Source organism: Scyliorhinus canicula, chromosome 18, assembly GCF_902713615.1.
Source record: "Scyliorhinus canicula chromosome 18, sScyCan1.1, whole genome shotgun sequence".
Taxonomy (NCBI): Eukaryota; Metazoa; Chordata; class Chondrichthyes; order Carcharhiniformes; family Scyliorhinidae; genus Scyliorhinus; species Scyliorhinus canicula.
In genome coordinates this window covers 47,579,282-47,602,262 of record NC_052163.1, presented here as the reverse complement: position 1 = coordinate 47,602,262, position 22,981 = coordinate 47,579,282, and the positions used below count along the sequence as shown (strand labels likewise).

The 22,981-nt window shown below is 47.5% G+C and overlaps 1 protein-coding gene across 5 annotated transcripts in view; it reads right to left on the bottom strand.

Annotated features, from left to right (window-relative positions):
• b3gntl1 (UDP-GlcNAc:betaGal beta-1,3-N-acetylglucosaminyltransferase-like 1) overlaps positions 1 to 22,981 on the bottom strand; it is a 432,810-nt gene that overhangs the window by 295,481 nt on the left and 114,348 nt on the right. The window lies entirely within an intron of this gene.

The window sequence follows — 22,981 nt, the reverse complement described above, 5'->3', positions numbered from 1 at the left end:
GTGGTTCGCTCTCTCTGTCAGATCCAGTGTGTATCTGTGGTTCTCTCTCTCTCTGATCCAGTGTGTATCTGTGGTTCTCTCTCTCTCTTTCTGTCTGATTCAGTGTGTACCTGTGGTTATGTCTCTCTCTCTCTGATCCAGTATGTATCACTGGTTCTCTCTCTCTCTCTGATCCAGTGTGTATCTGTGGTCTCTCTCACTCTGATCCAGTGTGTATCTGTGGTTCTCTCTCTCTGATCCAGTGTGTATCTGTGATTCTCTCTCTCTCTATGATCCAGTGTGTATCTGTGATTCTCTCTCTCTCTCACTAATCCAGTGTGTATCTGTGGTTCTCTCTCTCTGTCTGATCCAGTGTGTATCTGTGGTTCGCTCTCTCTGTCTGATGCAGTGTGTATCTGTGGTTCTCTCTCTCTCTCTCTCTCTCTCTGATCCAGTGTGTATCACTGGTTCTCTCTCTCTCTCTCTGATCCAGTGTGTATCTGTGGTTCTCTCTCTCTCTGATTCAGTGTGTATCTGTGGTTCTCTCTCTCTGTTCCAGTGTGTATCTGTGATTCTCTCTCTCTCTCTGATCCAGTGTGTATCTGTGATTCTCTCTCTCTCTCTCTGATCCAGTGTGTATCTGTGGTTCTCTCTCTCTCTGATCCAGTGTGTATTTGTGGTTCTCTCTCTCTCTGATCCAGTGTGTATCTGTGGTTCGCTCTCTCTGTCTGATCCAGTGTGTATCTGTGGTTCTCTCTCTCTCTGATCCAGTGTGTATCTGTGGTTCTCTCTCTCTCTGATCCAGTGTGTATCTGTGGTTCTCTCTCTCTCTCTGATCCAGTGTGTATCTGTGGTTCTCTCTCTCTCCCTCTCTGATCCAGTGTGTATCTGTGGTTCTCTCCCTCTCTGATCCAGTATGTATCTGTGGTTCTCTCTCTCTCTCTGATCCAGTGTGTATCTGTGGTTCTATCTCTCTCTGATCCAGTGTGCATCTGTGGTTCTCTCTCTCTGATCCAGTGTGTATCTGTGGTTCTCTCTCTCTCTCTCTCTCTCTGATCCAGTGTGTGTCTGTGGGTCTATCTCTCTCTCTCTAATCCAGTGTGTACCTGTAGTTCTCTTTCTCTCTCTCTCTGATCCAGTGTGTATCTGTGGCTGTCTCTCTCTCTCTCTCTGATCCAGTGTGTATCTGTGGTTCTATCTCTCTCTCTCTAATCCAGTGTGTACTTGTAGTTCTCTTTCTCTCCCTCTCTGATCCAGTGTGTACCTGTGGTTCTCTCTCTCTCGCTCTCTGTTCCAGTGTGTATCTGTGGTTCTCTCTCTCTCTGATCCAGTGTGTATCTGTGGTTCACTCTCTCTGTCTGATCCAGTGTGTATCTGTGGTTCTCTTCCTCTCTTATCCAGTGTGTATCTGTGGTTCTCTCTCTCTCCCTCTCTGATCCAGTGTGTACCTGTGGTTCTCTCTCTCTCTCTCTGATCCAGTGTGTATCTGTGGTTCTCTCCCTCTGATCCAGTGTGTATCTGTGGTTCTCTCTCTCTGTCTGATCCAGTGTGTATCTGTCGTTCTCTCTCTCTGTCTGATCCAGTGTGTATCTGTCGTTCTCTCCCTCTCTGATCCAGTGTGTATCTGCGGTTCGCTCTCTCTGTCTGATCCAGTGTGTATCTGTGGTTCTCTCTCTCTGATCCAATGTGTATCTGTGGTTCCCACCCTCTCTGATCCAGTGTGTATCTGTGGTAGTCTCTCTCTCTCTGATCCAGTGTGTATCGCTGGTTCTCTCTCTCTCTCTGATCCGGTGTGTATCTGTGATTCTCTCTCTCTCTCTCTCTCTGATCCAGTGTGTATCTGTGGTTCTCTCGCTCTCTCTGTCTGATCCAGTGTGTATCTGTGGTTCTCTCTCTGATCCAGTGTGTATCGCTGGTTCTCTCTCTCTCTGATCCAGTGTGTATCTGTGGTTCTCTCTCTCTCTGATCCAGTGTGTATCTGTGGTTCTCTCTCTCTCTCTGATCCAGTGTGTATCTGTTGTTCTCTCTCTCCCTCTCTCTCTCTGATCCAGAGTGCATCTGTGCTTCTCTGTCTCTGATCTCCGTCTCTGTGCTCTTTGCTGCAGATGTGCGTATTTATGAGAGTGAGTGAGAGAGAGCAAGGGCCTGTGTGAGACTGCAACTGGGAGAGGCAAGTGGAAATTCTGAGAATCGGACAGAACAAGTGTATTTGATGTTTTGACAGCAAATCCTTGATTTCTCATATGCCAATTTTTATCTTGTTTATGAAACTCATTTTGATGCATGTTCATTCTTCTTGGTAACAGGTGCCACATGATTTTAATCATCATTTGAAACGTTGGTCAGAAAACTTCTGTTAATGGCTGCTTCGTTCCCCTGTGTCTGCGTGGGTCTCACCCCCACAACCACGTGCTGCTTCTTGAATTCCAAACACCATGATTAAATTGAAGGGTGGCGCAGAGAATCATAAAAATGACAGCACAGCCCGAGGCTATTTGGCCCCTTGTGACTTTGCTGATGCAAGCTTTTTTGAAGTAATATGGCAAATCAGCATTCACCGCACTGTCACCCAACCTTCCTCATAGGGCCATTATTACCTTCAAAAAGAAGGACCACTTGACGTCCAACTATTTCTCCCCTCCTGTAACTTCCCTATAACCTTTGTATTGAAGCTTTGCCACCGGGAGAGAAGGGGCACTTCCTCGTAGACTGTAAAGCAATCTCAGTCGCGGGCAGCTGCTCTTTTTTTCCCCCATAAATTTTAGAGTACCCAATTAATCTTTTCCAATTACGGGATAATTTAGCGTGGCCAATCTGCCTACCCTCCACATCTTTGGGTTGTGGGGAAAAAACCCACGCAAACACAGGTGGAATGTGCAAACTCCACATGGACAGTGACCCAGAGCCAGGATCGAATCTGGGACCTCGGCGCCATGAGGCAGCAGTGCTATCTACTGCGCCACCATGCTGCCCTGCAGCCAGCTCTCCTTCCGAATATTCATCTCCAATTACGTGCTCATCCTCAAGGTCCCTTTGGGCAAGAGGGATTCCCACAGAGGAATATCTCGCTTGGTGGCGGAGACGATGCAGGAGTACAGTGTAGAACTTCCCTTCAACGATCAGATAGATGAATAACAGCGACACAAAATGTCAAAATATAATTGTACCAAATCCAAAATGTAAAATACTAATAACACAAGAGTGCTGGAAAAATTCAGCAGGTCAGTGGAGAGATTGAACTTTTCAGGTGCGTGCGACTCTTCTTCAGAGATGCGGATGTTTTTCTAGCAGCTTCTGTTTTCGTTTCAGATTTCCAGCGTCCGTTTTTCTGCAAAAACGCAAGTCTTTTTTACTGTCACTTGCAAAACCAGTTTGTGTGGCCTGGAAGGTCAGATCCAAATGCGCTTGTTCTTTCCAGGTGTGCTTTGTACAGACACACAGCAGGGGCATTGCATCTCAGGCAAAAAACACTTAGAAAGAGCTGGCACCAGGCATTTATGGGCTGAATGGCCTCTTTCGGGGCTCTGTGATTCCGCAATGCTGCGTGAATGAAAATGGACTTTGTGGACAGTCGGGGCCACGTGATACTGATGTCGGAGCTAACATTTGAAAACTGCTCCTTTGTCCATGATGATAAACGCGAGCAAAAGAAAAAAAAAACGCATGACCGGGGCTTGTATAAATCGCATACACGCATGACACAGACATTACAGAAGCAGGTTCATGGTATGCACGGTGCCTCACTGAAGGGTCAATGCTGCTCCATGGATGATCTGAGATAAATACATCAGAATCTCTCTCTGCTGGCATATGTCACGCAATGATCCATCCGACTGCAATTTTCAAGTACTCAGAACAAAATGTTTGGCTCCTTGGGAGCAGAAAAGATCTTGCAATTTCAAGATAAATCACTGTTCCCCCGCTGAAAGTATTCCTTTAGTTCATAAATAACGACAGAGAATCAGAGGTTTAACATGGAATTTTTCTAAAGGAATGGATTCACTTATAATTTGAAACATTTTTTGGTTGCTTGCTTCACTAGACTAGTAAGTGCTGATGTTCAGGTCACACATTGTTTGCATTGAATCTGGGCCCAAACATTATGAGCGTGACCCCGTGTGACTCTACGGTTCAGGAAGTTAATAATTGAGTTTGGAAATTAAACTTCTGCTGGATTTTTGGGAAGTATTTTATTCTGTGGATGCCAGCACCAGCTCCAACCCTCACACCTCTCCACGACGATGTCACTGGCTGTTCCAACTCCACTGGTCTCCACCACCAGGCTTGTATTCTTGATGTGAATTGGCAAAGTGCAGGGAGAATTAGCTGGCGTTTTGAAAAGCTGTTTTCAATATTCCATCGCAATTCAGCGGCATTGTCGCGCTTGACTTGGTGTTGGGACGAGGCTGGTGAATCTCGCGAGAGGCCTTCATCGAGATTCGCGTGGCTCAAAACGTCTCGCGAGGAATCCTGTGGCACGTCGCGTTCTGGGTCTCACCCTCGCTGGCCATGATCCAGGCACGCATATTTAAACTATCAATTAGGTTCATGGAGTCTGCTGAATTTAGCAAATTTTCATTTTCTTACAAGACCACCATGGCTCAGAAATCAAGGACACCCATGACCAACATCTAGTCCTTTCAGCGTTATCTAACATCACAGATTTTAAGTTGGGCAAGTTTGCAAAATACAGAGATATGTTGGTCACCCCTATGTTAGTCAAGTGGGACTGTCAATCCCAACCCAAGCTGATGTAGCTCCCCTTACAAAAGTTCAAAACACAACATGCAATTGAAAGGTGTACTCAATAAAGCCCCATGACCAAAGCCACTGCTTCAAGGCAACTCCATAAATTAGAAACCATTTTTTTATTACATTAGATTTTAGATTTTTTTTTTTATTAGTGTTTTGGAATCTGCAACTTAAATATTTTGCCTATTAAAATTGAAAAACGTGACATAAAAATAAAGTTACAGTGGGAGTGCAGTGGGACATGTCATTGCCATGGCTTAAACTGCAACAATATCCAATATTCTATCAACTTTTATGAGACCGAAAGACTTAAATAGACAAAACTACACCTCTTCTTTTCAATAAATCCCTCTGCTCTTCAGACTCTGGCCTCCTTTACCCACTCTTCCTTCACCAAAATGTCAGCAGGAAGAACCTTTAACTGGTCTCTTACTTTAGAGTAATCTGTTCTGCCTGCCTCCTCTCACCACTCCTTCAAAAACCGCCTCAAAACCGATCTCTTGGATTTTGCTTCCAGCCATCAGGCTGAACTGGTCCATCGCCGCTGCTCAGGGTTTGGTTCTTTTCACCTCTGCAAAGCGGTTTGGAGCAGTTTATTACATTAAGGGGGCTATGCAAGCAGAGGCTGTTGTGTATGTTCATTAAAAGGAATGGGTTGCTTCATGTGGGAAGCTAGTATAAACCCTAATGTTGTCAGTGTTAGTTGAGAAATGACAGCAAGGGGCGGCACAGTGGCACAGTGGTCAGCACTGCTGCTGCATGGTGATGAGGACCCTGGTTCAAACCCAGCCCCAGGTCACTGTCCATTGGGTGTTTGCATATTTTTTCTCCAAACACCCCCCCAACCCGCCCCCGCCGTGTCTGCATGGGTCTCACCCGTACAAACCCAAAGATGTGGAGGGTAGGTGGATTGGCCACGCTAAATTACCCCTTAATTGGAATAAAAAAGAATTGGGTACTCAAAATTTTTAAAGAAAAAAAAAGAAATGACAGCAAAATGCTTCAGTGACCTTGAAAATTTCTCTGATGTTCAGGCATTGGTGAGCTCTCAGTTCATACAACCTTCCTTTTCCTCATTTGACAGCGCTGTAAGGGAAGCTGCAAAACTTAGCACTCATAACAAGAACACTTCCAGAACTGTACCAGTGTAAAACTGTCAAAACAGCAGTGAGAAAATTCACCAACAATTCAATTTTGGTGGTGTGGTCAAAGAATGACTGTTGTGCAGACACCGGGACAATTGCCAAGTCTGGTGACCTAGCAGGCCTAGTTTTAAGCCTAAATAACATTGGAAACCCGAAATTAAAGAATTGGACGCATTAAATTAAACTACACTCAGCTCCAGACCTGTTGGGAATTCGGATTTGGCCAGGTTTGATATACAGAACTCAGACAGGCTGCCTGGGCATGTCTAGACCTGCCCTCTCAATCGCCCATCAAGAGATCACCGCACCCTATTGATATACACTGATCTATTGTCCAGAGCCTCGATTGAGCCAGACTCCTGGGCGCCCCGCGATCCCGTCTTTACCTTATTTGGCAAGTGGTGCGTGCAGGCCACACTATTGAAAATGGACATATGGGGTGGACCCAGGTGTCCTGTCAATAGGGCATCAACCGGACCATTGGGTGCAAAGGCCTCCTCCCGAGGCCTCATTGGCAGGAGCCCAAGGGAAGTGGCAAAAGAGCATGAAGGGAAATGGGATAAAAATTGACACTTGGGGCACATTCATATCGAAGACTCGATGTGGGAGGTGACCTTGACCATCCGAATACTGACCAGAGAAGGAAGATAGGAAGAAGCGCGACCCACCTTTGTGATGACAGATCAGAGGGACTCAGGAATCGGACCTATCCTTCAACCAGACCTTCTTTGCGGGTAGCATAACCAAATCTTGGGTGTTGCTTGTATATATACTTGGCTAAATTTACAGGTTAACTTTCTTTAATAAAGATTGTTGATCTTGTATTTGTGTTTGTCCTTTGTTCTCTAGCTATTAAGACACCTAGATAAAACCTTTGAGTAAGTGAACTTTGAGTAAGTGATCTCAATTGGACAGATACAACACAAGTCTTCTTTAAATACAGGTTTGGGATCTTTGTAAATATCCAAACAGGTAGATGGATCCTGGGTTAATGTCCCACCTCAAAAGATAACAGTGCAGGCCTCTTGAGGCTGACATTTCAATGCACTATTCTGATGTGTTCAAGTCTTTGGAGTGCGGCCTAAGCCAACCAGTGACTCAGGGTGAACGTGTTACCAACTGAGCTAAAGTGTCTCGGGCACTTGTGGAGACACTGAGCAAAACACAAGTGCCAGACACTGGTACATTTTAGCATTGGGTATTGACCACAAGGTCCTTTCCTCTCTCTTGGTGTTGTCTATCATTGCTCAGCAATGATGGCTGCTCGAGTGGAACCGGTATTGATTATGAAGGTAACCGAGAGCAGCCTGTGCTGGTGGAGCTGTACCCCAGAGTGACTCACAATGTTTGGGGAAGGAAGGAAGAAAATTGGGAGGCAGGGAGAAAAGCAACATAAAAATGCCAACAGCTTAACGTCTGCCAGACTTCCGCCACAGGCATAATGGATTTGAATTAATGAGACAAGGGAATGTGGTATTTATTTCTTTAATCACACTTTTCTGTTATTCGAAAAATAAAATGGAAAGCATCTGAACTGCCCTCGCCCTTTGCTGCTTCGTGACCCGCACACTGAGGCACACGTTAATTAAATGCATCTGTGGTGTCTGCCACATCAAGGTACTGCAAGCTCTTCTACAATGTATCTGGTAACATTAAACTGATTGGAAAAGCCTTACTTTGCTCCTTTAATAATTGCTGCACTACCCATTCCAACCCTGACGCTGAATCAATTAAACATGGAGGTTTAAAAATAACAATTGGGACAGCCAACAAAAGAAAAATGAAATTTAAAATTATGCGGGAAGGTGGCCACAGACACTTTTGGAAAACTTTCCTTTTGCAGTTTGGAAGATTTTCAAACACTAATTTCTCTTTTTAAAATAAGTTTAGAGTCCCCAATAATTTTTTTCTAATTAAGGGGCAATTTAGCGTGGCCAATCCACCTACCCTGCACATCTTTGGGTTGTGGGGGTGAAACCCACGCAGACACAGGGAGAATGTGCAAACTCCACACGGACAGTGACCCAGGGCCGAGATTCGAACTTGGGTCCTCAGCGCTGTAGGCAGCAATGCTAACCATTGCGCCACCATGCAGCCCTTCAAACACTAATTTCTGACTGGAGTGAGGCATCAATCTTGCTGAAGGCAGTTCTACCGACATTTAAAGCCAACTGCAATTTGCCTCAGTATTAACTATGGATGCAGAAACCCGTTGCTGAAATTTGATCTGAATTGGTGCCAGCACTCAACTCAAATAGAAACAGAAATACAACAGCATGAAAACAGATTCTATCAGAAAAGGAAGGAAACCCAGATGTAAATGCTTACAAATTATTACAGAGCGATGGCTAACCTAGAAGGGAAGGTTTTATCTTATTTACACTTTTTCCTTCAAATTACGATCAGCAAGATGCTGAGGCTGGATACAGGTTTGCCAATGTTGGCTCCCTCTCTGCTAAGTTAACCCAATTGCCCTTCTTCGTGAGTACAGAATGGGAAGGTTGGTGGACCATGCAGTCTGTTGTAGGTATCACCGCATTCCTCCCCCCCCCCCCCCCCCCCCCGCCCCTCACTGTCTTGGAGTCAACCTAGCACGCCAGTGTGTCGCACTGCAGTTCAAACTCATCATGTACGACTCTCAAACCTCTCAAACCAAAGCGAGCAGGAACTCGGAGCGAGATGGGTCCTGGAGATTCCCCAGTGAGTCTCACGTGGATCCTCAGGTCTGTGCTGCAATTCTATGAAAAATGTGCCTGCTTGAGAGAGTCTAACATGACAAATAATTTCAGCAGGTTGATACTTTGATGTCTGTAGCTGGAAATGAATTTATGCTATTCTGACGTGAAGATTCCCAAGCCTCAGCTGTGCTGCGAAGGAGGAGTAACACTGAAGAAAATGGGACTTCACTGCGGAGAATGAGAGTTAGATGGGAGGGTCACTCCCCAATACCGTCGGACAATTTCTTTTCTTTTTAATTTTAAAGTACCCAATTCATTTTTTCCAATTAAGTGGCAATATGGATTGGCTAATCCACCTACTCTGCACATCTTTGGGTTGTGGGGGCGAAACCCACGCAAACACGGGGAGAACGTGCAAACTCCACATGGACAGTGACCGAGAGCCGGGATCGAACCTGTGACCCCGGCAACATGAGGCAACAGTGTTATCCACTGCGCCACTGTGCTTCCCCCCACTCCCCCCAGGCAATTTCTCCTGGAAAAATAGGATTGTGGAATTCCTGAAAGGAGACTGCTTGTCTGGCATTTTAATTGGGAAATACAGTGGAGCCCGAATGAGAAAGATCACGCGATCAATATTGCAATGACGACAATAATCCATCCCTGCAGCATTCTTGTTTCCATTTGAAACACTCAAAAAACCATCACAGGAAACCTCAAGGACCTCGAGGCCAAGTACACCAACACAAATAAAAAAGCCACTATATTTACAGCAGGTCATGCACGCGACAAAGCTGTATGCACAGAAGCACGCGTCATTTTCACTGTACGTGAAACTGGAAAGTGTGCTTGAAGAAATCAGCAGCTCACTTTCAATCTACTTCAATTTTAATTTCCAATAAAACCAAGATGATATGATGGCCTCGATTTTAACTGGGGTCAGTGGGTGGTGGGGGTTGGAAACCGACCTCCTGCTACTGTGACCCAAGGCTATTTTCACCCAAGATACAGGCCCACTGTGAGATTGGCCAGAGGTCGCCCACTAACGCATGGAAGATGGTGAGATCAGGATCGGAAGGCATCTGGCATGGGTACCTATACAGAGGAGGGGGGAGGTTAGTCCAGGATGAAGGAGCAAGAGGTTTAGTGTTGAGGTCCAAAGAGTTCCTCCTGGTCTCAGAAATAAAAGAACTTACCTCTTAACTTTCAGGGGGATTCTTCTGGGGTTTATCCAGCTCTGAACCCAACAGCCTGGTAGGAAAGCCGCAGTGGCGCCACCTTTCTGGCCCCAAATTAAAATCACAGTTGAGTCCCGACTATGTAATTGGAACAGACAATACAAATGTGAAGGAGGAGCCTGGCACCCCGGGATGAATAAGAATGTTTCCTGCTCAAGACAGCAGGTTAAAGTCACAGTCAGTGGAATCCCGATGGCTTTCCAACTGGCAAATAATCTGGCAATGTCAACCAGCCTTCTATCAGGGATTAGTCAGGAGTGTGATGGAATACTCTCCACTTGCTTGGAAGAGTGTAGCACTCAAAAAGCTCAACACCATCCAGGACAAAGTACCTTCATCCACCACCTTCAAAACCCACTCACTCCACCACGAACGCACAGTGGCTGCAGTGTGCACCACCTACAAGGTGCACTGCAGTAACTCAACAAAACCCCTTCGATGGCACCTTCTTAACCTGCGACCTTTACTGCTGGGAAGGACAAGGGCAGCAGATACATGGGAACACCATCAACTAAACGTTCCCCTCCAAGTCACTCACTACCGTGACTTGGGAATATTTCACCGTTCCTTTACTGTCGCTGGGTCAAAATTCCTGAGCTCCCTCCCCTGCAGCCTTGTGGGTGTACCTAAATCACATGAGCCAGGATGTTACACCCCTCCTGCTTGGCGGGATATTACAGTCCCATCGAACACCAAAGTAAATGGTCCTGGCCACGGACTGTAGCAGCTCTCCATCACCTTCTCAGGAGCAATTAGGGATGGGCGTTAAATTTCCGGCCTACACAGCGATGCTTACACCCCGCGAAAGAATTTTTAAATTCTGACCAGTTTCTGCTGAGCAGGTTGGGTTAAAACCCTTCCTCCAGGCTTTGCATCATTCAAGAGATTCAGATGACAAATACATTTTTTAAAAAACTCCTCAATTGCAAGAATGAATTACACAACAATCACTTTTATTTTTAAATGGCATTTGATATCATAGAATTTACAGTGCAGAAGGAGGCCATTCGGCCCATCGAGTCTGCACCGGCTCTTGGAAAGAGCACCCTACCCAAGGTCAACACCTCCACCTTATCCCCATAACCCAGTAACCCCACCCAACACGAAGGGCAATTTTGGACACTAAGGGCAATTTATCATGGCCAATCCACCTAACCTGCACATCTTTGGACTGTGGAAGGAAACTGGAGCACCCGGAGGAAACCCATGCACACACGGGGAGGATGTGCAGATTCCACACAGACAGTGACCCAGCCGGGAATCGAACCTGGGACCCTGGAGCTGTGAGGCAATTGTGCTATCCACAAGGCTACTGTGCTGCCCAAATATGGGGGTAACTGCGTTATTCTGCTGCTATGGGTTGAGTTTAGATAGTGGGATCCAGGCTACTCCGCGGTGCTACTCCTGCTGTGAGTGATCCAGGCCCATTGTGGTTGCATCGGTTTCACTCAAACTGGTTTGCATTCAAATACCAAATGCTGCTGTACACTTTCTTTACACCTTCATATCAGGAAGTTATTACACCAGTGTCTACACCTCAGTAAGTACTGCACCGACTGTAAAAGCACTTTGGAACACCCTGAGGTTGTGAGAGATGCTGTATAAATGCAAGTTCTTCCTTTTAAGTCAGCTGTTGGAGAGTGCAAATGACATTGCATCCTCTACAGTCAGCACATTCGGCCCACTGCCACCCTGCTTACCATGCCACCATGGCTGGCACTGGGCAGGTGTTAAAACTGGCCCTAACGGGAATGAAGGAAATTCGTGCCTCCTGCAAGAAACTCCTCAAAAGGGGGAAATAGCCCTGATTCTCCAACACACATTCTCCCTCCCTTTGAATGGGGATCGCCCCAGGAGCAAGGCTCCACCTCACCACTACTTATACAACATTAACTTGGAGTTGGTTACAATATCCCAAGCTGCTTCGCAGGAGTGTCATCAGACAATACCCGGGCACTGAGCCACCTGAAGTGATGTGCAGACAGGTGACCAAAAGGTTGGTCGAAGGGAAATCCCTAAACTTAACTTATAGGCTTTAAAGATGCATCTCAAAGGAGGAGGGTGAGGGAGAGAGCCGGGGAGGTTTGGAAAGGGAATTCCAGAGCTTAATGTCTGGAAGTGGACAATCGTGGGATGAAGAAAATTGGGGACTCTAGAATTGGAGGAGTGCAGAGATCTGAGGTTTGAAGCTTGGGAGGAGATAATGGAGGAAGTGGGAAGCCATTGGGACAGTGAAGACCAGCAGGGGCTTCAAGTCCTCAGGCAGGTAAGATCTTGGTTCCTTGCAGCCTTCGCCTCTGATGTAAGCCCTGCTTATTTATACTGAGAGCAAAACCACGGTCTGGCTGAGGGGCAAAACTGGAAAAGGTCATCTCCGAGGGCCTTTACACTACAGAAATGAAACACTAGAGCCAACAGCAGAGTAAAATTTCAGTACTAACAATCCCTCTACTATTATGAGTTGGCGGCCCTGGTCAGCGATCCTTCCTGATGCCGGAGGAAGGTTCACATGCTTATTTTATAGAAATTAAGTAGGTGTGTAACCAGATGCAAACGCTCAAGGGGAGAGCAAAGAAAATAGAAAGGAACTGGAACAAATGGATAGAAAAATGAGAATCAAAACAATCCTTAATCAGAAACGTGTGCGAGTGCGTGGCTGAAAGCTGTGCAGCAAGCACAGCTCATGGGCAGGGTTCCCCACAGACACAACCACATCTGTAGGTGAATGGTGACGAGAGGCCTAAATGCTCATCTGATTCCGTTACTGAACCTGTGCTAACTTTAATCTTTCTCCTGTTAAATGTGAAGACTGCTGTTTTATGTACAACAGAATTAAAGCAGATGAATAACAGTTTGTGTTAATTGCACACTCAGGTTGATTATTGATGTTGAAAGTATATAATTTTGCTCGTGAATCAAATTTGTGCTAGAGGACAGCTGTAGGCATAGCTTTGTAAAATTATAGTGTTCGTAAGTTTAAAGTGTAACACATACCTTCAGTTCATTCACATGTTCACGCTGCTGCTGCCTGGACTATAATTAAGCAGCAACTTTTAAAAATATTAATTCATGGGAGTTGTTGGCTAGCATTTATTGCCCTTCCCTAATTTCCCTTGCTAGACCATTTCTAAGGGCATTTAACAGTCAACCATACTGTTCTGGGTCTGGAGCCACATGTCGGCCAGGTCAGGCAAGGAGCGGGCAGCATGGTGGCGCAGTGGGTAGCATTGTTGCCTCACGGCGCCGATGTCCCAGGTTCGATCCTGGCTCTGGGTCACTGTCCGTGTGGAGTTTGCATATCCTCCCCGTGTCTGTGTGGGTTTCGCCCCCACAACCCAAAAATGTGCAGGGTAGGTGGAATGGCTGCACTAAATTGACCCTTCATTGGAAAAAATTGAATTGGGCACTCTAAATTAAAAAAGAAAGATCAGGCAAGGAGGGCAGACTTCCCTTCCCTCCAGGACATTACTGATCGAGGTATGACAGTGGTCTTTTATTTCTAGAATTTATAAAAATTTAATTCAAATTGCACCATCTGCTGCAGTGGGATTTGAACTGAGGTCCCCAGAGCATTGCCCTGGATTACAAGCACAGTAACAATACCACTGTGCCACCAGCTCTCCTTGGATTGGACAGCATGTCTGATTCAACTGCAGAGCAACAGACTTTTCCTCAGGACTTCGCAATAGCTTTTAGTGAAAAACTGGAAAATATTGTGCGCGACTGTGCAATTGGTCCGAATGTGGATTCTTGAATTATCTCATCTCATTTGGATGTCGCAATTGTGGCAGTACCATTGGACTCAGTGACCTGGTTTAGCCCACAAAGTAAAAGCTATCAGGATTTTTAAAATTTAAGTATTTCTCAGAATGTGGTTGGGATTGGTAAGCCTGGCATGGATTACCCATTCCTAGATGCCTTGAGAAGTGATGGCACAGACTGGTACAATCAAGTAGTTTGCTAGGCCACTTCAGCCAAACTGGATGCAATAGTAACAAAAAGGATGCCACTCGGGCCCTTGTGTCTGTGCTGAATAAAGACCGGCCAGGATTCTCCCCTATCCGGTGGGGCGGGGGAGTCCTGGCGTGTTGGAATGGCATGAACCACTCCGGCGTCGGGCCGCCCCAAAGGTGCGGAAGACTTCCGCACCTTTAGGGGCCAAGCCCTCACCTTGAGGGGCCAGGCCCGCGCTGGAGTGGTTGGCGCTCTGCCGGCTGGCATGGACGGCCTTTGGCACCACACCAGTTGGGGCCGAAGGGACTTTGCCGGCCGGCGTAAGTCCGCGCATGCGCCAGAGTGTTAGCGGCTGCTGACGTCATCCCCGCGCATGCGCAGGGGAGGGGGTCACTTCCGCCTCCACTATGGTGAAGACCATGGCGAAGGTGGAAGGAAAAGAGTGGCCCCACGGCACAGGCCCGCCCGCCGATTGGTGGGCCCTGATTGTGGGCCAGGCCACCGTGGGGGCAGCCCCCGACCCTGATCACCCCCCCCCCCCCCCCCCCCCCCGCCCCCCGGACCCCGGAGACCACTCGCGCCGGTCCCACTGGTAAGGTGGTGGTTTGATCCACGCCGGCAGGAGATGCTTGACAGCGGCGGGACGTCGGCCCATCGTGGGACGTCGGCCCATTGCGGGCCGGAGAATCGCCTGGGGGGGGGGGGGGGGGTGCCGCCGACCGGCACGGAGCGATTCCCCCCCCCGCCGAATCTCTGACCTGGCGGAGGGTCGGAACATCCCGCCCATCAAGTTTCCTTCGTTAAATCAATTAGGGGGGAGAGGGGGAGAGGGGAGGGGGGTGAGCAGGGAGAGGGGGTGAGGGGGAAGAGGGAGGGGGGGGAAGGGGAGGGGGCAGGTTAGGAAGGGGGATGAGAGGAAGGGGGAGGTGAAGGGGGGAAAGGGGGAGCGGGAAAGGGGGAAGGTGGAAGGGAGGGGGAAGGAGGGAGGAAGGAGGGAGGAAGGGGGAAGGAGTGAGGAGGGGGGAAGGCGTGGGGATGGGGAGAAGGGGGTAGGAAAGGGAGGGGTGGAGGGGGGATGAAGTAGGGAAGTAGGGAGAGGTGGGGGGAGGGAAGTGTGGGAGGGGAGGAAGGGGAGGGGGAAGGAGGGGTAGTGGGGAAGGAGGGGGGTGAAGGCAGGAGCAGGGGTAAGGCGGGGGGATGGGGGGAGGGAAGGGAGGGGTGGAAGGGAGGGGGGTAAGGGTGGTGAAGCGGGAGGGGGGCGGGACGGAACGGGGAGGGCAGTGTGGGGGGTGGGGGGGAAAGGGGGGAGGAGGAGAGCATGGCAGGCATAGATCATGAAAGGACCCAGAGGAAGGAAAATGAAAGAAAAGGAGCCAAGTGTGCCTCAGAAAAGTGAAAACAAGTCTTTGTCTGTGCCGCCTACAGTTTTCTTTTTTGTCGCCTGGCAATCTCCTGTCCGCTGTCAAGCACATATCTCCCCCGTCTTGGTGGAGCTGTTACTGGCAGGAAATTGCTGCTACCTCGAGCGTCAGGCTGTCCACGTGTGTCAGCGTGTATGCCTGACCTGTGGATCGTCTCGAGTTTCACTGTCTTAATCGTTTACATCTGTGCGGTGTGGCCAGCAACAGGCTCTTTGATATCCAGCTGCAGAGAGGGTAATCTAACCCTTCCACAGAGACCTTCCTCAACGTGCAATGCTGCACAGTGTTCAAGACTGTTCAGCATGTTTCCTGGTTAAGTCCTTACATTTTTACCCCACACCTGCCCGCCCCCATCTCCCAGCACCAGATGCTAAACTAAAAACAAAGGCCACATAGGGCGATTGGGAGGCACTTGACCGAAATTATGTGCTTTTGCAGAGGGAGTTTCCAAAGTCGTAGGGGGGGGGGGGGGGGAGACCAGATGAAGTCTGTGGGGTTCCTAACTTTCATACAGACCTGGCTCAAACTTGATTTAAATCGCAATTTACCGTCCTTAATTAACACAGGACTGTTCACTGATCAGCAGCTCTGTTGGACGAATCAAATTGTAAGAAGAGTGACAAAACCACAGAAGGGTCAAACCAGGCTGGCATATAAGAGTTAAATTGATTTTGCTACAGAGCACACGCAAATACATTAAACAAATCTATCCGGTCATCGAGAGGCACTTTGATCCACAACAGCTGGTACCAATCCAGCTGAGACATTGTGCAGCAATGGAAAAGGGATATATTGGAGGGGGTCTAACCACCATTTATTCTGTTTCACTATTAGGGTATTGAGCTGGAATGACTGTGCAGCTTTGACAGTCCATTGTTAAACTGGGCAGAACTGCAACCAAACTGAAACAGCGATGTCAATTAGAGTTCAGGGAGCATAAATAGAAACAAAACTTACAGCACATAACCACAAGAAGTGTCCGTCTTCAGCAGTCGTACCATAAAATAATAACACAAGAAATAGGAGCAGGAGTAGAGCATGAGTGTCGTCGAGCCTGCTTCGCCATTCAATACGATCATGGCTGATCTTGGGATTCAATTCCACTTTTGTATCCCTTAATTCTCCGCGATGCCAAAACTCCAGCTATTCCAGTGTTTAGTGGATTCGACAATGGAGCTTCCACAACCCTCTATAGAGAATTCCAAAGATTTAAGACTCTTTGAATGAAGTAGTTTTACCTCATCTCGGTCCTAAATGAGCGGGCCTCCTTATCCGAGACTGTGCCCTGTCCCCCCCCCCCCCCCCCCCAACCACGTTTTAGCGGAAACTATCTCTCCACGTCTGCCCTACTGACCTTCAGAATTTTGAACATTTCCATTAGATTGCCTATAATTATTCTAAACTCCAGAGAATAAAGGCCAATTAAATCAACCTCTCATCATAGGGCAACCCCTCAGCTCAGGTTTACTCTCTCCCCCCCCCCCCCCCCCACCGAAACTCTACTACATCACCTCCAATGGCAGCACGGAAGCACAAGTGATTAGCACTGTGGCTTCACAGCGCCAGGGTCGCAGGTTCGATTCCCTGATAGGTCACTGTCTGTGCAAAGTCTGCACGTTCTCCCTGTGTCTGCGTGGGTTTCCTCCGGGTGCTCCGGTTTCCTCCCACAGTCCAAAGACGTGCAGGTTAGGTGGATTGGCCATGATAAATTGCCGTTGGTGACCAAAAAAAAAGGTTAGGAGGGGTTATTGGGTTACGGGGATAGGATGGAAGTGAGGGTTTAAGTGGGTCATAGAATCATAGAATTTACAGTGCAGAAGGAGGCCATTCAGCCCATCGAGTCTGCACCGGCTCTTGGAAAGAGCACCCTACCCAAGGTCAACACCTCCACCTTATCCCCATAACCCAGTAACCCCACCCAACACTAAAGGCAATTTTGGACGGTGCAGACTCGATGGGCCGAATGGCCTCCTTCTGCACTGCATGTTCTACGTTCTATGTAATGTACCCCTTCCTTAAGTATGGAGACCATAACAGTACACAGCACTCCAGATCCCATATTACCTCATTTTTCCAAAGCCTGTATTAATTCCATGTTGAACTCCATACTTGTGATTAGTCTGATACAGAGCCGGACCGGCACACCATTGTCAAGAAATAAAACTAACAAAACTAAATGTTCCAACAAATGGCCACTATCCATCAATAAATCACCAAATGCCCATCCCTGCCCGCACAGAGAAACCTACAGCAAAAACTGATCGGCTTTTGCAGTTGGGACACTGGTCATGTTTTTTTTAAAGGGGGTGAGGCCGGGGCGGCTACAGCCCGCATGAGCAAGGGGACCTGGAGAATGGACTATCGTCACCAGAAATGTTCTCACTGGCCCTTCCGAACACGGACAGATCCATAAGCTGGTCAGTGAATTAAACAAGGAGGGTGCTACAGCTGGGGCCATAAGTCCGTTAGGTTGGGAGGGGGGAGAGGCACGGTGAGGTGACTTTTGGACGCGATTAGGGAAAAGTATGGAAGGGAACCCAGGGCAAAGGAGGCCTAAGTTTTTGTTGTAAGACCCAGATGAGCATTTTCACCGCTCATGGCCCCATAAAGAAAACTAAAATTAAATGTAATTGGTTACCTGCCCAGAAGGCTTCTGGCCTGAGAATTCTCCCCAACCTCCAATAGGTATGGCCTGATGGGGAAGCTGTCACTGTTCCTCAGCTCAGCTTTCTAGGGGCCTGCGTACCTCCCACTGGTGTCCTGCTCACCTGTTCAAAAACAGGTTTGGGGCAGAGTGGAAAAGTAGTGGGATCAGAGGGGTTAAGTAACTCCTTGACAGTGGGAGTTTAAATAGCAACCAGCCCGCCGGGAGTAGATGAAGATTATGAGACATGACATTTAAAAGAACGCCTACAAAAGGTCATCCTACCTGAGGAAACTTTCAGATGGGTGCACTCTAGGGCTCTAAATTTCACAGCACCACCACAAAGAGGATGGGTGTGTCAGCTGCAAGTTCTGCTCAAATTTTCAATAAAAGCTCACCTCTTTTAACTGGTCAACAATGAAAAGCCAAATGCTGCGAATTGTGAATCCTACAACTGGTCATAAATCTCATCCGGCAGCACAGTGGTTAGCACTGTTGCTTCACAACACCTGGGTCCCAAGTTCGATTCCCGGCTTGGGGCACTGTCTGTGTGGAGCCTGCACGTTCTCCCCGTGTCTGCGTGGGTTTCCGCCGGGTGCTACGGTTTCCTCCCACAAGTCCCGAAAGACGTATTTGTTCGGTGAATTGGACATTCTGAATTCTCCCCCAGTGTACCCGAACAGACGACGGAGTGAGGCGACTAGGGGATTTTCACAGTAACTTCATTGCAGTGTTAATGTAGCCTATTAGTGACAATAAAGATTATTATAATTGTAATCCACCACGCCAACGGACACTGACGCTGATGTGAGAGATCCATGATTGAGGACTTCCCACCGGCAATTCATATTACTGAAGGGGCTGCAGGATAACACAGCTCGCTCCAAACGTAGATAGCCTCAATGAATTTCAGCTCTGACATTAATTGCCATTTTGCTGCATTAGATCTCATTACTGTTGCTGAGCCCTGGGATGTTGGACAATCCTCAGCAAAGGAATTATAATGGAGGATTCACATTTCAAATAATAAATCATGTCCTTTCGAGCACATTTTTTTTGCAGACAGGCCAGAACATTGAGACATGCTGTCGTTTTTGTACAGGTATTTGCTCAATATTTCCCTTAATTGGATTATGTGCAGAACTGAGCTTTATAAAAGGGAGACTTGCATTTATATAGCATTTTACATGACTGCTGGACTCCCCCAAGGTACTTTGCAGCCAAAGTACTTTTTGAAGTGTAATTACTGTTGCGTATCTGAAACTACAGTAGCTCAGTTTTTTATGTCCAGCAAATATCTAAGAAAATGACCCTACAGAATCTTACAACAACCAATCACATTTCAGTGTTCGGTTTGTTGTTCCCACAATAAATGGCCTAAGACAAAGAGGCACTTACAATCTGAAATCTATTTATTACAGGATTTGCATTTTTCAAAAGGATCTTGTGCAACCTAAGTCTTTTCCTTTGTTCTGCCATGGGATGTGGGCATCGGTGGCAAAGCTAGCATTTGTTGCCCACCCCTATTGCCCTTGGATTTAGTGGCTCGCGAGGTTATTTCAGAGTGCAGTTAAGAGTCAACCACATTGCTGTGGGTCTGGTGTCATATGTAGGCCAGACCGGGTAAGGGCGGCTGATTTACTTCACTGAAGGAGATTAGTGAACCAGATGTGCTTTTACAACAATGAATGATAGTTGCCATGGTCACCATTATCATAGAAACCCTACAGTGCAGAAGGGAGCCACTCGGTCCATCGGGTCTATACCGATCCTTCGAAAGACCCCTATCTGGGGCCAAACCCCCACCCTATTCCTGTAATCCCATACCAACCTTTGGACACAAAGGGGGAATTTAGTATGGCCAATCTACCTAACCTGCACATGTTTGGACCGAGGGAGGAAGCCGGAGCACCCAGAGGAAACCTACACAGACACAGGGAGAATGGACACACTCCACACAGTTACCCGAGGTTGGAATCAAATCCGGGTCCCTGGCGTTGTGAGGCGGCAGTGCCAACTACTGTGCCACCGTGCCGCTTAATATTCCAGTTTTCTTCAGCAATTGAATTTAAATTCCATTAGCTACCATGGTGGGATTTGAACACATGAACGCAGAGCATTAGCCTGGGCTTCTGGATGACAACGAGCTGCGTTACAACTACACCATCGCCTCCTCCAAAAGGATTTGGTTTAGAGGTTGAATTGCATTGATAAAGGCCAGGTTTGGGGTGGGATGGCTGGGGGACGGTTGGGAGGGGGGTAGGGGGGTGGGTGCACGCGGTGGTGTTGCTGTGAATAAAATGAATCTAGAGCCGTGTTTTGCAAACTTTTTGCCTGGGACCCATTTTTACCAACTCCAGTCCACCTTCTTATCCAATCCAGCTGACCTTCTCGACCCACTCCAGTCCACCTTCTTATCCAATCCAGCTGATCTTCTCGACCCACTCCAGTCCACTTTCTTATCCAATCCAGCTGACCTTCTCGACCCACTCCAGCCCACCTTCTTATCCAATCCAGCTGACCTTCGCGACCCACACCAGCCGCACCTTCTTGACCTACTCCAGCTGACCTTCGCGACCCACACCAGCCGCACCTTTTTGACCTACTCCAGCTGACCTTCGCGATTCACGCCAGCCGCACCTTCTCGACCTACTCCAGCTGACCTTCGCGATTCAAGCCAGCCGACGTCTGGACCCACGCCGGCCCACCTTTGCGACCCACGCTGCCCGAACATCCGACCCACCATTATCGCTTATCTTTAATGTGACAGCTGAGCCGGCCCTCACAATCTCAATTGCTTTGTTATTCAATGTTACCTTTCTGCTAAGGACTTCAGCTGATGACATAAGTTCTCACTGCATCCGTTGAAAAAAATCAAGAGGTTTAACCTCAAACTCGCCTTGCTTACTCTTCAAACGCCTTTAACGTTTTGAGGCTTTTAATCTTTCATTTGCCAGTACTTCCCTGCATATAACACACATGGGGCTTTACATCCTGATTTGCATTGGCACAATTAATAAACCCAAACCTCAAGAAAACCTTTTTATACTTATTTGCTCCTGATTTCAGCTTCTTCTTAATGGATTATTCACTAGAGGCCCTGAAGCTCACACCAGCACTGCTGGCATCTACAAAATGGAGGAATCTCTCTTGCATTGAGAGGGCACACATGCGCGGGACGCCGGCATTTTGAAAGTCCGTTACGATTGGTATTTTGTAAAGCTGGTGGCAGTCATTGGGCATTTCTTCCCGCAATCGGGAATGCTACCACCAATGGCCCTCCCGACACCCGCTAGCGACCCACCCGCAGTCGCGGCCCTGAATTCGAAAATGACTGATCTAGAGGCCAAATATTGCAGAAGAAGCAATTTTAAATAAATGTTCATTCAATAATGTTTACATAGAATGCTCCGTGATTTGTTAAAATAAATTTTCTAGCTGTTAAAATCATCAACGGTAAACCTGTGACAAAGATCATTCATTCTGTAAAGTATTATTGTCCCAGGTCTCCCAGGGAGGGAGAGTTGGGGCGAGCGGTGAGACAGAATGATGGGACATGGGTGAGCAGCGCCAGGGATGGGGGAGGGGAGGATTGGCGAGTGACATCATGGATGGAGTGATGTGTGTGGGTTGGGGGTGGTGAGTGGCATTAGGGGGCAGGGGAATGAAATGTGAGGCCCAAGGATAGAGAATAAGGGTGGCATGGTGGCGCAGTGGTTAGTACTGCTGTCTCACAGCACCAAGGAACCGGATTTTATAAGACCATAAGACATAGGAGCAGTATTAGGCCACTCGGCCCATCGAGTCTGCTCCACCGTTCAATCACGGCTGATATTTTTCGCATCCCCATTCTCCTGCCTTCTCCCCATAACTCCCGATCCCGGTCACTGTCCCATGTGGAGTTTGCACATTCTCCCCGTGTCTGTGTGGGTCTTGGCGCTACAACCCAAAAGATACGCAGAGTAGGTGGATTGGCCACGCTAAATTGCCCCTTAATTGGAAATGTTTTAAAAAAAGAATGGAGAATTAATAGAAAATCACGTTGGAAATATTGAAGTGAAGACAGGCTCTCAAGGGGCATGCCTTCAATTCAGCACAGCAAATGTGGGCTGGTAGGGGGCAGAGTTTTGATTCAACTATACCTCTCCACTAACCCTCACATTCTCCCTGATGATTACTCCAGTCTGTAACCAGGCCAGGAAATTCCCATTGCAGCCAGTGAGAAAAGTAAAACCTTGGTTGAAAATGCAATCAGCAGCATCTGCCACAACTGCACAGCTGACTGGAAGGTCCAGGGCAGTGTACTGTATTTAAACATGCAATTCTACAACTCTCAGTATGTGGCTGAATGCATCACTGTTGCTCATATTAAGAATGCAAGGCTTGTGACTGAAGTTGCTGCACAGCCACTGGCTCTTAGAGGTGCGAGTGATTGACAGCGGTGAAAAGGTTGAAAGGGTATTAAGGAAACTCTTCTTCTCGCTGAAACTGACAGATCAAGGCATGACAACGGCAGTGAGGTTTACCGGCTTCAATTTCAGAAAATAGTCTTTTGAAGTGCGTAAATACAAGATAAGCTCAAAATTGAGTGCTCATTAAACCATATTATCTAACAGTGAGGGACACAGCGCTCTGATATCAGTTAATCAGGCAGAACTACCATAGCACCCCTGTTGCTTTTGAAGATACCAGTTGCCTCAAACACCATAATCCTTTGCCCCACAGATGTTGACATGCTGGATTCTTACAAATGGTTTGCCTGGTTTGAACTAAGTAAGCACAGCTGGGTAAATTAATGCACTCTGTTTTTATCACACTGGTTATCACATTTGTACAAAATCTCCTTCTCTCACACCGGTTAACACATTTGTACTAAACCTCCTCCTCTCTCCCTTTTAAACACGCAATAACCCATTAATGGCAACCTTTATTCTATCTCGGGAAATTCCTGAGCAACAGCAGTATTATGGTATATTTGCCCAGTACGCCACACTATCACACTGGCTGGTGAGTCATCAGAAATTTCCCTCAAGGTTTTAAATACATATTTCCCTCAAGGTTTTGAATACATCTATTTTCCACATAGAACATAGAACATAGAACAGTACAGCACAGAACAGGCCCTTCGGCCCTCGATGTTGTGCCGAGCAATGATCACCCTACTCAAACC